We start from the raw sequence: 16,602 nt of genomic DNA, 5'->3' as shown, positions 1-16,602 counted from the left end.
TGTGGATGGAGCTGTCAGAGAGGAGGTGGTCAACATCCAGGAAGGTGGCACACTGGATTGAGGAGGACCACATGAAGTGGATGGGAGAGAAGGTGTTGAGGTTGTTAAGGAGTGCAGGTAGGGTGTCTTGGTTCTGAGTCCAGACCATGAAGATATCATCAATGAACCTGAACCAGGTTAGGGGTTTTGGTGTTTTGGGAAGTAAGGAAGGTGCTGCGTGCACCCTTCGCGATAGTTGCAATCTGGCCTGAGATGCTGGATAGTGATTTTTAATTGTGTCTGTCTGCAACTTGACGTGTCTTCTTTGCGGTAAGTAGCAATCTGTCTTTTTCCTTCACTGTTAATATTCCTACCTGGAGTTTACGTCATTTGACATTGTTACATGATATTTGTATTATGAAACATGCTTTGCTCTGTTTTTCATATTACATATTCTACATATGTATCCGATTTTATTTCTGTTGCATCCCTATACTAAGAAATTTTGTACCCTGTGTTTCTCCAATCGTTTCATCAATTACTTGAAGATGAGGATGCAGTATTATGCAGAAATGAAGAGCCTTGCACATTATAGACAGGCATGAAGAGTTCCATCAAGCCAGTCTTCCAACAACAACAATTACAACAACAAGTTTCTTACACGGACACTGTAGTACATCTGCTTACTGGGTGTTCCACGTACAGCATGTGGGGAAGCCTGTTGCTAACAGTGATCTTATCAACTGAGATATCCAACCACAGTTCTTGACCTGCCATAACATACTCGCGTCTACTAGTAGTTCTCTCACACTTTCTAAACCTCACAGAAGTGTTCCTCCCTACCTACATGCCTAAAAGGCCAGTCAGTAAGTGCTTGTTTGCAAACAGATAAAGTTCCACATTCAAATACTGGTCTGGCACACAGCTTTAATGCAATAAAAAAATTTAAAAACATCCACGAGACAGGAAAAATTCATTCTGAACAAGCACTTATTTAAAATGATCAGCTGCATTCATAGGATGGACACATGGCAGAGTAATTATCCCTGTGGACACAGCTCAAAAAGATGTGGTGGTTCACAATCTCTCAAGCACTCTTTATTATTTAATTTGAAACATTTAATAATGCTCTGTTAGCACCAGATGTAGACATTAATGGCCATAAATTAAATGAAACTGTGTGTAATTTCTTGTGAGTCCAGTCGAATAACAAGTTAAAATGTCATAAAACTAGAATCACTGATAATCTCAATGTAACAATTCATTGGCAAACTGTACGAATAAAATAGTACACATCCTGAGTCATTGTTTCTGCACGTAAGTTTTAAGACATTGTAGACAGATGCAATGCATGCCGCCGCAGTAAAGCATGTGAGCTGGAGAGATGAATACTGTGAGCAGAGTGCACAGTGCAGAGGGCTGGCCTGTATTGTCTCCCGATATCTGCGACATGGCCAGCTGTACTAAGCTGGTGGCCCAGCCCATTGACAGTATGGGTCAGCCACTCTCACCCGGGCGTGATGGGCTGAAACTTGGCTAGCTGTAGTACTGATAAGACAAACAAAGGTCACAGTTTAATCTCATATTAACAGTAACAATGTTAGAAATTAATCACTAGCTTCAGCAGACACAGTTACGAATGGTAGTTACCAATGGCTTTACTGAAGGAATCGTCGAACATTTGTGTCCAGTGGTTTAGGCAAACAACTTGGGTTACATGGGGTGGTACACAAACAACTGTCCCTCAGTAGTAGACAGCTCATTGTCATGTGCCATTTGTCATCTGTTGTTTTGAAGCTGTTGTGGCTACATTGTGCATTGTTAGTGTTTCTTTATTTTATGTTTATCTATTTGTTGTTGTATCTGCTCGTGGCAGGCAACAATTCGTGTGTAACTGGCAAGCAGTCTGTACTTGGGGCCAGTTCTTTTTTTTTTTTTTTTTGTCCCCCTGTTTAATGTCATATTTGTGAAACCTTTTTACAATATAGTTATTGTCACTGCACTTGAAAGTACCACACTGGTAGACGAGTCAACTTATTCAAGTTTCCAACTTATATTTAGTAAGTATAATACATTGTTTTGTATTAACAACCTTAACAATTCATATTGAAAAACACCTATCATTCAAATATCAAGAAATAATAAACATCTTCATGATAGCAAATATTTAACGTAGTAAAATTACAGGTGTTCTATTGGAGCAACTGTCAGTGTTAATCACTGAGAGATAAAAGCTCGAATGGTAAATGAATGAGTAAGAACGATTTTGAATGTTCATCGGGGGAAAGATGTAACCCCATCTGGATATTTGTTAACTGTAATATAATAAGCATAGTCCATATACTATTTTAAATTATCACTCTTCATTTATTGCAACAAATAAACACATTTCTGGGAGCAACCAACGCAGACCATCTGCCTTAACTATGGCTAAAAGCGTGCAGCTTGGTGGGCACTGCTGCTGAAGTATAAATGACATCTAACAATCCGCATATTACATAGTTCTGTTTAAGTAGTTAAATAATTGGTATTTTAATTAAAAGTTATAAATCTCAGACAATTTGAACATAGGATGCATTACTATAAATATGGCGACAGGTTTTATATAAGCAAAATTTAGACAGCAAAACATTTTAAAATAAAAATTAAAAAAAAAAAAAAAATTTGGTAAACAATTAGTACATATAAAAGTTCCTGTACATTTTAACTGCACAGTTGTTTTTCCTGCTAACATTCTCCCTGTCTCTTTGATACAATTTTATCAAATTATTACAGCCAAAATTTTGCAAACATTTTTTTTAGTATCTTTAAGTTAAGTCTTACATAGAATAACGATAATTTGAAGTTTAATGGCATAGTATTCTCTATAATTATAGTTTCAGACAGATAATATATTGAAATTAGAGAATGACAATGATTTACAGTAACTGTAAAAGTTTACATAATTATGAATTCCATCTTGGGTTCTATACCAAAGTTAGTGCATTGGATTGTATACAGCTCTGTATTATTACAACATAGATGAGCATGTTCATTCTACTACACCGTTGAATTTAAGATGAGCAAACACAATAATTAATCTTTCTGCAGGATATTAAATACCAGTATTTGTAATTAATCAGTTCTAGAGGAAGGAAACAGGGTGGTGGGGAAAGGGGATATCAAATCTGAATGACTATAATTATACTGTGCAACATCACAACTTATGGGGAAAAGAAGGAAGTGTTTGTATGAACTGAAAAGGAAATCTATAAAATGATATACTACAAGGATGATTTGAAAAGTTCTCGGAATCACCACGAGAGGTCAGTGCTAGGGCAACAAGTTGTTCACATGATATTCATTGGACAGTTGCCTGTAAACACGTGCCACTTCAGTGCTCTTGAAAGAGAAGTGATGTGGCTCTGTTGTTGTTCCCGCGTAGTGATTTGCGAAGACCGGGGGGGATTGAGATTTGAGCAGTGATTAATTACTTCATAAAGAAAAGTATGAAAGTAAAGGACATTCATGCCAATTTCCAGAATACACTGGGTACTCTGCTCCTTCAAATTCAACTGTTGCCAAGTGGACAAATGAATTGAAATTCGGTCAGGAGAGTTTGGATGACTACCTGCGCAGCTGTTGGCCAAGATGTGTCACTACTACAGAAATCATTGCAAAAGTGCACAAAATGGTCATGGAGGATCGCCAAGTGAAAGTGCGTGAAATTGCTCATGCTTGCCAGATGTCATCTGAAAGGATATATTACATTTTAACTGAAAAATTAGAAATGAAAAAATTATCTGCAAGATGTGTGCTGCCACTCGTGACGTGTGACCGCACACATGTGCCGTCGTCATGGCAAAATTACACGAACTGAGGTATGAATTGTTGCCACACCCACCTCTGTCAGACTTCCATCTCTTCCCAATACTGAAAATTTTTCTTGGTGGACGAAGAGTTACTTCAAACAAAGAATTGATAGCTGGAGTTGACAACTATTTTGCAGGCCTGGAGGAACCTCATTTTTGAGATGGGATCAAGGCCCTAGAACATCGTTGGACCAAGCGTGTTAATCTGCAAGGAGATTACATTGAAAAATAAAAAAAAAAGTTTCAGTGATGTAAGTACTTCTTTTCCATTCTGTTCCAAGAACTTTTCAAACCACCCTCATGTGTTGCACACAAACCAGATCTAAACATACTGTAATTAGCTTTCTGAATTATACAAATTAAGGAATTCAAGCTACATAATACTAATTTATATTTGAAATGATAACATGATGTAATAATCCGTGGGGTTGCATCACTAAAAACAGGAATGTTGCTTACAAAAGGCATGGCAAGTTTCATTTGTAAAAGAGGCAAAAAGAGTGTCACGATTTGGGAATGTGGTAATTACTGTTGGTGAAGGCGAATTAACTCTTGCTTTGTATATGATGTCAATATTTCACTACCAAATACTTAGTAAATTCATAACAGTTAACAATCAACAATCTCTTAGCAAATATTGAAGAGGTAACCAATTTATCTCAAAATAATAGCTTAGTTTATATTACCACAGGAAGATTTTTGTAGAGACTACATTACTTTGATGCTACCAGTGGATCATCTTTCAACTGATATTGAGTGTATCAAAGCAAAATCTGAAATACTTAACTCTGTTTTCAAAAGTTCTTTACAAAGGGAAATCCAGGAGAAATGCCACAATTTAATCCTCATACTACTGAAAAGAAATTGAAGAAATGTATGATGTGATAAAAGCAATTATTCAGATAATCAAGGGAGATGAAAATGTAAGAGTCATGGGGGACTGGAATTCCATAGTAGGAAAAGGAAGAGAAGGGAAAGTAGTAGGTGAATATGGACTGGGGGTAAGGAATGAAAGAGGAAGCTGCCTGGTAGAATTTTGCACAGAGCATAACTTAATCATAGCTAACACTTGATTTAAGAAACATGAAAGAGGCCTGGAGGCACTGAAAGGTTTCAGGCAGATTATATAATGGTAAGACAAAAATTTAGGAACCAGGTTTTAAATTGTAAGACATTTCCAGGGGCAGATGTGGACTCTGACCACAATTTATTGGTTATGAACTGTAGATTAAAACTGAAGAACCTGCAAAGAGAGAGGAATTTAAGAAGGTAAACTGAAAGAATCAGAGGCTGTAGAGAGTTTCAGAGAGAGCATTAGGGAACTATTGACAAGAATAGGTGAAAGACATACATTAAGGAGGAGAATGGGCAGCTTGGAGAGATGAAATGGTGAAGGCAGCAGAGGATCAAGTAGGTAAAAAGACAGGGGGTAGTAGAAATCTATGGGTAACCGAAGAAATATTAAATTTAATCGATGAAAGGAGAAAATATAAAAATGCAGTAAATGAAGGAGGTGAAAAGGAATACAAATGTCTTAAAAAATAAGATTGATAGGAAGTGCAAAATGACTAAGCAGGGATGGCTAGAGGAAAAATGTAAGGATGTAGAAGCATGTACCACTAGGGGTAAAATAGATACTGCTTACAGGAAAAATAAAGAGAACCACCTGTATGAATATCAAACTCAGATGGAAAACCAGTCCTAAGCAAAGAAGGGAAAGCAGAAACATGGAAGGAGTATATAGAGGGTCTATATAAGGGCGATGTACTTGAGGGCAATGTTATCGAAATGGAAGAGGACGTAAGTGAAGATGAAATGGGAGATGTGATACTGCGTGAAGAATTTGACAGAGCACTGAAAGATCTAAGTCGAAACAAGACCCCAGGAGCAGACAACATTCCATTGGAACTACTGATAGCCTTGGGAGAGCCAGCCATGACAAAACTCTACCACCTGGTCAGCAAGATGTATGAGACAGGCAAAATACCCTCAGACTTCAAGAAGAATATAATAATTCCAATCCTAAAGAAAGCAGGTGCTGAAAGGTGTGAAAATTACCAAATATCGCTCTAATAAGCCACAGCTGCAAAATACTAACAGGAAATCTTTACAGACAAATGGAAAAAAACTGGTAGAAGCCAACCTTGGGGAAGATCAGTTTTGATTTCGTAGAAATCTTGGAATGTGCAAAGCAATACTGGCCCTAAGACATATATTAGAAGATAGGATTAGGAAACGCAAACCTACGTTTATAGCATTTGTAGAGTTAGAGAAAGCTTTTTGACAACATTGATTGGAATATTCTCTTTCAAATTCTGAAGATGGCAGGGGTAAAATGGAGGGAACAAAAGGCTATTTACAATTTGTACAGAAACCAGATAGTGGTTATAAGAGTCACGGGGCACAAAAGGGAAGCAGTGGTTGAGGAGGGCATGAGGCAGGGTTGTAGCCTATCTCCGATGTAATTCAATCTGTATATTGAGCAAGCAGTAAAGGAAACAAAAGAGAAGTTTGGAGTAGGAATTAAAATCCATGAAGAAGAAATAAAAACTTTGATGTTTGCCAACTACATTGAAATATGGAAGTGGAAGAGCACAATATGGAAGTGGAAGAGCAGCTGAACGAAATGGACAGAGTCTTGAAAAGAGGATATAAGATGAACATCAACTAAAGTGAAACAAGGATAAGGGAACATAGTTGAATTAAATCGGGTGATGCCGAGGAATTAGATTAGGAAATGAAACACTTAAAGAAGTAGATGAGTTTTGCTATTTGCAAAGCAAAATAACTGATGACTCTTGGAGTAGGGAAGATATGACATGTAGATGTGACTATGGCAAGGAAAGTGTTTCTGAAGAAGAGAAATTTGTTAACATTGAGTATAGATTTAAATGTCAGGAAATCTTTTCTGAAAGTATTTGTGTGGAGTGTAGCCATGTATGGAAGTGGAACATGGACGATAAATAGTTTGGACAAGAAGAGAATAGAAGCTTTTGAAATGTGGTGCTACAGAAGAATGCTGAAGATTAGGTGGGTAGATCACATAACAAATGAGGAGGTAGTGAATAGAACTGGGGAGAAGAGGCGCAACTTGACTAGATGTAGGGATCAGTTAGTACGGCACATTCTGAGGAGCCAAGGGATCATCAGTTTAGTACCGAAGGGAAGCGTGGAGGGTAAGAGTCATAGAGGAAGACCAAGAGATGAATACACTAAGCAGATTCAGAAGGATGCAGCTTGCAGCAGTTATTCATAGATGAAGAAGCTTGCACAGGGATAGAGTTGCATGAAGAGCTGCATCAAACCACTCTTTGGACTGAAGACCACAACAAACTACTGGAAAGATGTATGACATCAGTATTAGTGTGAGTGGTGCTGAGAAATGGCTGCAATCTTTAAAATTGAACAAAGCTCCAGGCCCTGAAGTAATCCTATCAGATTCTGTACTGAATTTGCAGCTGAATTAGCACCTCTTCTAACTATAATCTATCATAGATATCTTGATAAGGAAACTGTGCCCAGTTGTTGGAAGAAAGCACAGCTCACACTTCTCTACAAGAAGGGTAGTAGACATGATCCACAAAGCTACCACCCAATATTCTTGACATTGATCAGTTATAGAATCTTAGAGCATATTCTGTGCTCAACATAATGAGGTATCTTGAACAGAACAATGTCCTCCATGACAACCAGCATGGATTCTGAAAACATCGCTCGTATGAAACTCAGCTCATACCTTTCTCAAACGACACAGTGAAAGCTTTGGAACAAGGCATTCAGGCAGATGTAGTATTTCTTGATTTCCAAAAAGCATATGACTCAGTAGCACACCTACACTTACTGTCAAAAGTTCAATTGTATAGGGTATCGAGAGAAATTTGTGACTGGATTGAGGACTGTTTGTTAGGGAGGACATAGCATTTTATCATAAGTGGAGAGTCATCAGATGTAGAAGTAATTTCTGGTGCACCCCAGGGAAATGTATTGGGACCCTGGCTGTTCATGTTGTATGTTAATGACCTTGCGGACAGTATTAATAGTAACTTTAGATTGTTTGCAAATGGTGCATTTATCTGTAATGAAGTACTGTCTGAAATAGGTTGCATAAATATTCAGTCATATCTGGATAAGACTTCAAAGTGGTGCAAAGATTGGCAACTTGCTTTAAATGTTCAGAAATATGAAATTGTGTACATCACAAAACAAAAAAACGTAGTATTCTATGACTATAATATCAATGAGTCACAGCTGGGGAATTGCCCAACTCATACAAATATCTGGGTGTAACACTTTCTAAGGATATGAAATGGAATGATCACATAGTCTCAGTTGTGGGTAAAGCAGGAGGCAGACTTCGGTTTATTGATAGAATACTGGAGAAGTGCAATCAATCTACAATGGAGACTGCTTACAAATCACTCATGCACAGCCAGTTCTAGAATACTGCTGAAGTGCATGGGACCTGTACCAAATAGGTCTAAAAGAGGTGCTAAATGTGTACAGAGAAGGGCAGCATGAATGGTCACAGGTTTGTTTTATCCATGGGAGAAGGTAAAAAACTGAACTGAAAGAATCTTGAGAAAGTCTAATCCTGAGAAAGTCTATAAACAAAATTTCAAGAACAAGTTTTAAATGATTACTCTACAAATATACTACAACCCCCTATGTATTGCTCAGAGAGATCGTGAGGGTAAGATTAGAATAAGTACTGCTTGCAAAGAGCCATTCAAACAATCATTCTTCCTGCACTTCATACATGGATGGAACAGGAGGGAGCCCCAATAACTGGTACAGTGGGACGTGCCCTCGGACAAGACATAGCAGAAAATATGCCCACAGCACACAACTTTTTCTAAAGATGGTGGCTAGATGGGATACTGTGTCACTTGGCAAAGTGTGAAAGGACCCTATGCCTATGCCTCAGTAAAGGCAAAGTCCACTATGAACTGCCACTCAAAGCTAACGGAACCAGGCTCTTTATCAGATTTGAGGAGAAGTCAACCTTCCACATCCAGCTAGGAGGAATATGTTCAAGTGATTCAGGATACATTCACTCAGAAACTTCAGAAATCACAGAATGATTTAACCCGACATGCAGCCTAAACTGTTCTGATGTATTAGTTATGTTTTTATCCATGGAAACCACATTAGTGCCAAGAATTATCACCAGAAGACTTTGGTCATCATTTGGGATATGGTTAGTGCTGTATCTGCAGTAGCAGAGACAAAATGCGAAGGATATTCCTCAGAGTGTCTTTACTAGAAAAAACAAATAAACAAAACATTGCTTATGTCGACAAAGCAGTTGCAGCAAATTATAATTTAAGCAAGACATAAAGTATGGCTCCCACATCAGATCTTATAACTGAAGAATAACAAAATAAAATTTTTTCCTCACAAGTCTCTCACTCGAGAAAGTACACCAAAGAAAAGATGAAAACAAAACTACAAGAGAGTGGTCTGCATAGCATTACCATAAAGCGGTTCAGGGAGGCCAGACCTCCGTTACACAACACTCTTGAGTCACAGTCTGAAGCTACCACTCCTGAAGATCCAGGACTACCAGCAGACAAGGTAAGTGCAGGACTACCAGCAGACAAGGTAGGTGGATGTTGCAACTGGAATGGTAGATCCCTACAAGCCCAGATGGTGTGGCAAACTGCTTTCTGCCAGTTGGTGCACTGGCTTATAAGGCTGGTTGACAGTTGGATCTTCTGGAACTATTTTCGATCACGTGAGTGGTGTAGGAAAATAGTCCGCATGTTGACTGTTACCTCTGGCACTGCTGCTGACCGGTGCTTGGGTAGTGGACCCCGATGGCCATTGCCTGAGGCTGTGTTTTTGTCTCCAGCAGTGGCCTCTGTCATACCATAAATGTCTGCTTTGCTTTTACTCACTGTGATGAAGGCATCCTGCATCTCTGTTATGTCAAGCAGGTTGCTGACAGGACAGATGCCGCAGTTAGATGATGCTGGTATAGTATAAAGCAGTGGCAGCTACATATGGAGCTTGCACAGAAAGGTATAGGTATTCGTTTATTCTGTGCATTTTCAAGACTGGAATAGTAGAGAATTATTGTGAAGGTGGTTCGATGAACCCTCTGCCAGGCACTTAAGTGTAATTTTCAGTGTAGCTGTGTACATGTAGATTATGTTCGTGCTACTGTATCCACATGGGACTATTATTACAGTGATATAATCTCTACATAAGATGCCCCCCCCCCCCCCTCTCACTTTGCAATGGCTGTTTGTGCATGGCTAAAGCCATACTTTCCAGGATCCTGCCCCCACACCACAGGACGTTTCAGTTCTAAAGTTACTAACTGAAACTTACAAACATCATCACAATTGGTTCTCCACAACAAAGTATTAGATAATAGAATTATAAATATTGTCTATGCTTGAGAAGAAATTTTGTTTCCTGATTGTCATTAGTTTCTTTAAGTGCACATATTAATTCCTTGGCAGAAGATGGTGTAAAACATTAAAAACAAACTTTCTTTTCCCCACTGCTAAAAGACGAGAAAAAAAAACAAACAAGAATGACAAAGTTATCAAAATGCATAGACAAGTTACTTCACAAATGAGAACAAAACTAACATCAGACTTTAATGCTGGGCAGAATACAAGTTGTCTGAACACACAGTGCACTGTATACTCGTCAATGGACCTCCACAGCCAACAACCTATGAGTGAGCCAATGTTAACATGATGACATCAGCAACTATGAATGAAATGGGCACATGACCATCAGCACTGGATGTTGGTGCAGTGGCTGAATGTCGCATGGTGTGATGAATCCTGATACCTTCTTCATTATGCTGCTGGAAGGGTGCAGCTCCACCATCTTCCAGGGGAACATCTCCTTGACACCTCTACTGCGGGGGCAGAGACAGCTGGCAGCAGCTCCAATTATGCTCTAGCGAACATTCACGTGGGCTTACATGGCTTCTGTGAAAAGTGTGCAAGGAACCATGATGGCCAAGGAGGATTGTACACTGCTTGCAGTTCATGTATGTTCTTTCACATGATCATATTTCCTGATGGCAGTGGCATTTTTTTAACACGACAGTGTGCCATATAATATGACCAGGAGTGTCATGGAGGGTTTGAGGTACACAGTGGTCATTTCCAGTTGATGTGCTAGTCCCCCAACTCTCCAGACCTGAACCCGACTGGAAAGAAATCTGGGATGTAATTGAACATGGTGTCAGAGCTCATTGCTCCCCTCCCCAGAATTTAAGGCAATTTGGTGACTTGTTTTTTGTAGATGTGGTACAGCTCTCTCCAGCAACCTACCAGGGCCTCGTTGCTTCCATGCCACAATGCATCGCCTCTGTTATCCGTGCCGAAGGTGGACGTACCGGATATAGGTGGTCATTATGTTCTGGTGGATCAATGTAGTAGCGGTAATGTAAGTCTATGTACTTTATGTGACTTTACAGCAGTGACAGGTGTGTCAGTTAATATGATAGGATCTAAAACCTGTCCTATCACATAGTATACAGGTTGTCATATATGTTATTGACCCTATCAATGTCATACAGAGCAAACATTGAACTGACAGGTCTAAGAGTCTACATTACATGTCTTTTGTAATTTCCAAGATCATTTTTATATATCTGTGACATGCATTCATATATGTAAACTACAATTTTTTGTCCATTAGTATATGAAGGACAAATATACAAAATGTATAAAATGAAAACTAATCTAACGTATCATGTCAAACTGGACAATTTTACATGCACGACAGAGGACTCCAAAATTTCACAGCATTTTAACCAAATAATTTTGGTTTGGAGTCTTATGTCCTGCTTGTAATATGGTCCAATTTGACATGATACGCAAGATTATTTTGCAATTTTATACATTTTATATATTCTTCCTTCATGTACTAATAGTGAAAAAATTTCAATTTACATATATGACTACATGTTGCAGATTATATATATATATATATATATGATCTTAGAAATAACAAAAGGCAGGTAATGTAGACTCTTTGACTGTCAGTTCCCTGTTTACTTTATATGACAGTTATGTTACTTATCAAGAACTGTCACTAAGATTTGACAAGGTCAGTAACATATGTGACAACCTGCACACTATGTAATATGGTAATATGACAGTGTTCAGATCCTGTCGTATTAACCAACATCCAGGGTTACTGCTATAGAACTGCATTATGTAAGTAGAGTTGTATTATCACTAGATGCCACTGATACTGGGTTATAAACTTGAAAACCGGTTTTGACAAATAAACATTTTTAGGGCAGCTCATGCTGTAGAGAATATGTCATTTAATGCAAACAATGTTTTAATGTAGCACATCAATTACTGGCATGTAATCATCAATGGCTCTTTCTTAAACTGTATTTGAAAGTCCAATGGTGTAGCTATCTCCGCCTACTAGTGGCATTTGGAAAGTTTGCTCATCTCTTCTCATGTAGAATTTAATTTGCGTGCAGTATTTGTATACCTGTGGGACTTCTTGTTACCTTACTTACAGAAGCATCCTTAAAAACAGTCCTATCATATTAATGTAACAACTGCCTATGATCAATGTCACTGTAAAATAACCACTCTCAGGTGGCAAGATGCAGTACTAGCAGTGGAGGACACGTAATGAGTGTTGAAGGATGCAGTAAACAATGCACCCATTATCAGAATGTGGAAATGAAGCAGTTTATTGTCGGTTTCCAGGCCAAGGTTGGAAGCACTTCTGAAGTGGCTGAGTTTGTAAACAGCTCGCATAACACTGTGGTTGATGCATACCACACACAGCAAAATGGCACTATCCAAAACTGGTGCAAGGCAGACAGATGACAGAAGATGGCTGCGGAGATGGGTATGAACGAATTGCATGCAACTGTTGACCAATTGACTGTCCAGATGAAATGAGGGACTAGCAACAGTGTCTCCTGAATGACAGTTCAATGAACATTACTAATATGGACCTCTGAAACAGGGGTCTGGTTCATACACCCACATTAACTGCTGTTCATTGGTGACAATGCAAATACCACAACTGGATGTCCACTGCGTGACCTTTTCAGTTGAATCATTTTGTACACTTCATTGGACAGATGGCTGTTGGCATGTACGGCCCTGCAACAATTGTCACACGGGTTCAGGCCAGAGGAGGAAACATTATGGTCTGGAGAATGTTTTTGTGGCATTCTCTACATGATATTTTCATTGTGGGAGACACAATGGTTCAACACAAGTATGCATCTATCCTTGGGGACAACGTCCTCCCCTACATCCAGTTTGTTTTTTCTTCGCCAGAATGGTACCTACCAGCAGGACAATGCAACATGTCATACGGTTTGGAGTGTACGTGCGTAGTTCGAAGAGCACCAGGCCAAGTTCACGGTACTACCCCGGTCACCAAACTCCCCAGATTTTTACCGAATTGAGAATCTGTGGGATCACCTCAATCGGGCAGGTTCTCACCACAAATCCTCGACTAAGAAACCTAGTGAACTGTCCGTGGCACTGAAGTTGGCACAGCTCCACATCCCTGTCGGTACCTTCCAGACTATCGCTGACATTCTTACTGCACGTCTATACTGAAAGTAGAGGTTGTTCAGGCTTCTAACCGGTGGGCACATTAATGTGACTGGACCATACAGTACACTTCAGTGTGAAAGAATGAGGGATATGCCACAAGTTCATTGGAATGAAATTATGATACACCTGCATGAAATTTTATTCAGATTAAATCCTAGAATCAGAGCCCAGCATGAGATTTCACAGTCTGTGTATGATAACTGGGACAGTCAATTCACAGAGGTGTAGGTTAGACGAGATACATGAAGCAACATCATCAGTTCCCACTACATTTCTTCTTCTTCTTTCTTTCTTTGGATTTCCTACATGAGTTTTGACAATATTGGTGACAGTTGATGACCAGGTGTACTTCCTGACTCCCCATCAAGGCAGAATCTGTATACTCAATCTGTCTGCATCTACAGTAAATCTCATGTTCAAGCATGAGAATATTTTTTTAAATTTTAGAAAAAAAGCCTTTAATTATCAGCTTTACATCATGATATACAAGTTAAATAAAACAGCTGTTGGTTAAAATGTGTTTACTTAAGTACTTAGCGGCTATTGGTTCTCCCAAATGTTTTATTTTTAAGTTTGCATAGTGTGTATTTTAGATGGGACAGGGTACCAGTCAAGTATTCACCTAGTTGGATGTAGGAAACTGCCTAGAAACCACATACAGGCTGGCTAGCTTACCAGGCCTCGACAAAAAGTTAAGCAGTGAGGAGGGGAGGAAGAAATGAAACTTGGCAGTATGAGCCCACTTATCAGTATGAAATTGCACTTAGATTCATGCATTGATTCCGTTGGGAAGGGGGTCATAAACCTGTATCTTTTCCTGAGTCAAGCTGGCCCACAATTGTCTTAACTGTCCTACAGTATCCAGAGTAACGGCACTGAGACAGATCTGACATCCGAGCTGGTCCACACATTCTATTGGGACAGATCTGAGAATCTCACTGGTCACAGGAGTATCTCAACATAACGCCTACAGTTCACAGACATGAAGCGTCTCTACGTGAACACTGCCATGTCGAAACATTACACCAAGATACTGCCCCGTGTGAGGTAACATATGAGAATGCCGGACATCTGTGATGAACTGTCGTGCCATCAGAGTTCCGTTAATGCCTATCAGTCACGATCTGTAGTCATATACTATGGCTCCCCACACCGTGACACCTGGAGTAATGCCACTGTACCTCTTCAAAACATTGAAAGAATGAGACCTCTCCCAAGGCCACCAACATACTCACCATTAACGGTCATCCAGGAGCACAGAATGGCATTTCATGACTGAACACAATGGGAAGTCATTCAGAAGCAACCCATACTTGCAGGTCATGATGCCACTCCTAAAAAAACCATTTGTTTTGTGTTAACAGCAGCCTATGCTTGGAACAGTAATTCCATCTTATGGCTACTGCTATTGTCTGGCCAACGATGTGAGATGACATAGAATGTGCAGAGATTTCATTAGACTGCGTTCGCTGCGGCACCGACAACGGTCGTCACACACTGCGTCACGGATCACCCAATAACATCAGCTGAAGTGTGGTCATAGCGCGTCTGATCTCCTCCATTAGTTTTTGGCAGGGTCAAGCAGGTTAGGTTAGAATCTATCCTACGTATGAACTAGGTTAGATTTTAACCTCTTCGGGTGGGGTGAATACCACGACGCCTCCTGTGTTTGGATACGAGTACCACACAACGGATTCTGCTATTAAAGAGATGCCGAATGCCTGCAATGAGCTTTCCTGTTTCTTAAAGAACATAGCGAGAACTGTACACACTGTTCTCAGTTATCAGAATAACCAGACAAGTTGTACAAATATATCAGATGACGAGAGTAACGTTCTGTTACATACTAGACACAATTCGTGGTGACGTTGAAAAGCAAGATATATACACCCTGTTTCGCTGTATTTATTTACAGTTGTGCTGACATGTCAGTTAACCTTCGGTGACTGTCATTTAGCACACGAGTGAAAGACAAGCATAAAGTGTAGCATAAGATATTCTGTAAACCTAAAGCACTTAAAAGTGGAAATACATACTGTATGCCACATTTTCAAACCTCTTCATATCAACAGCATCACTACCCTACAGGCATAAAATGCCCGTAAGCAGTAATAATAATTTGTAGACAACTAATGACACACTACCACAAAAATGATACAGTACATTAGCTATAAGCATATAAGATACATCACACTCTTCACTTGAACAAATTATTTTTTGAGGTTATAATTTATGTCTAAAATGTCCTATAAAGATTTTGCTGTTTGAGGTTTTGAACAAACCTGTGATTTCAGTCCACAGATTCCAAAATATATCCCAATAAAAATATTTTCCTCAGGATGCCACAAACTCACTCTTTTTGGACTAAACTTAACACTTCCTTGCACTCCATATTTCGTGTGCGAGAACATCGGTCGATTTGACTGAAGAAAACAAACTGATTCGAATTTCACCGACTGTCACCTGAAGTCTGTACATTCAGAAGACAGGATCGGCTATAGAGTGACCACCTATGTAGTGGCGTACTGATTTGAAAAGGTCAGCCATCTCTGGCCCTGTCGGTCATCGGCAGAATCCACCAATAGCAGAGCCACAGTTACCACAGCCTTAATCGTACTCCAGTGGCAGTCGCAGATGTGAAGGGGTTATGATGTGTTCCGTGCAAATTATGGCGATCTTCCCTTGTGGTGCTAAGACGTGTTCGACTGGAACCATGATGGTGAACATACCTCCCCTCATGTTCCAAAGCAGTCCAACATTGGGCCACAGTCTCTCACAAGTCAGCTAAACGGAGACCAACAATGGGAGCCCTTTTGAACACTGTCAGGTGCTGACAACACTGAGTTACGCAAGCACGCGGCATCCTTCACAGTAATCACTCGATGTCTGATGCTATTCGTGTCCCTTATATATCCTACCGGGTCTGGTAAGAACACCACTCTACATAAACTACACTAATGCAGTCTGGTAGACATTATAACTGTTATAGAAAATTAGAACTCTCATTACTGACATACCCACCGATGGTGTGTGTCTTCTGGATGCTTCATTTTCTTTGTCAGGTAGTGTAGATTAGATTACGCTACTTTCCAAACATCTATTCTAACTTGTCCAGTCTGTCATATTTCAATATCAGTTTCCATTCCAGAATTGTTTGTAGTGGATCTATAACAAATCCTCTGCACCTCGAAAAAGAT

The 16,602-nt window shown here is 39.5% G+C and overlaps 1 protein-coding gene across 1 annotated transcript in view; it reads right to left on the bottom strand.

Moving 5' to 3' along the window:
- Positions 1–1,123: 1,123 nt before the first annotated feature.
- The window catches only part of LOC124716900 (thioredoxin, mitochondrial), a 54,762-nt gene continuing 39,283 nt past the window's right edge, over positions 1,124–16,602 (bottom strand). Inside the window, exon 5 of the transcript XR_007005664.1 lies at positions 1,124–1,527. The gene's annotated coding sequence lies outside the window, so the exon portion shown is untranslated. The remainder of the gene's footprint in view (positions 1,528–16,602) is intronic.

The sequence above is a fragment of the Schistocerca piceifrons genome, chromosome 9 (genome assembly GCF_021461385.2).
Source record: "Schistocerca piceifrons isolate TAMUIC-IGC-003096 chromosome 9, iqSchPice1.1, whole genome shotgun sequence".
Taxonomy (NCBI): domain Eukaryota; kingdom Metazoa; phylum Arthropoda; class Insecta; order Orthoptera; family Acrididae; genus Schistocerca; species Schistocerca piceifrons.
The sequence above is the reverse complement of the archived record's forward strand: the minus strand, read 5'-3'. Positions and strand labels throughout refer to the sequence as shown.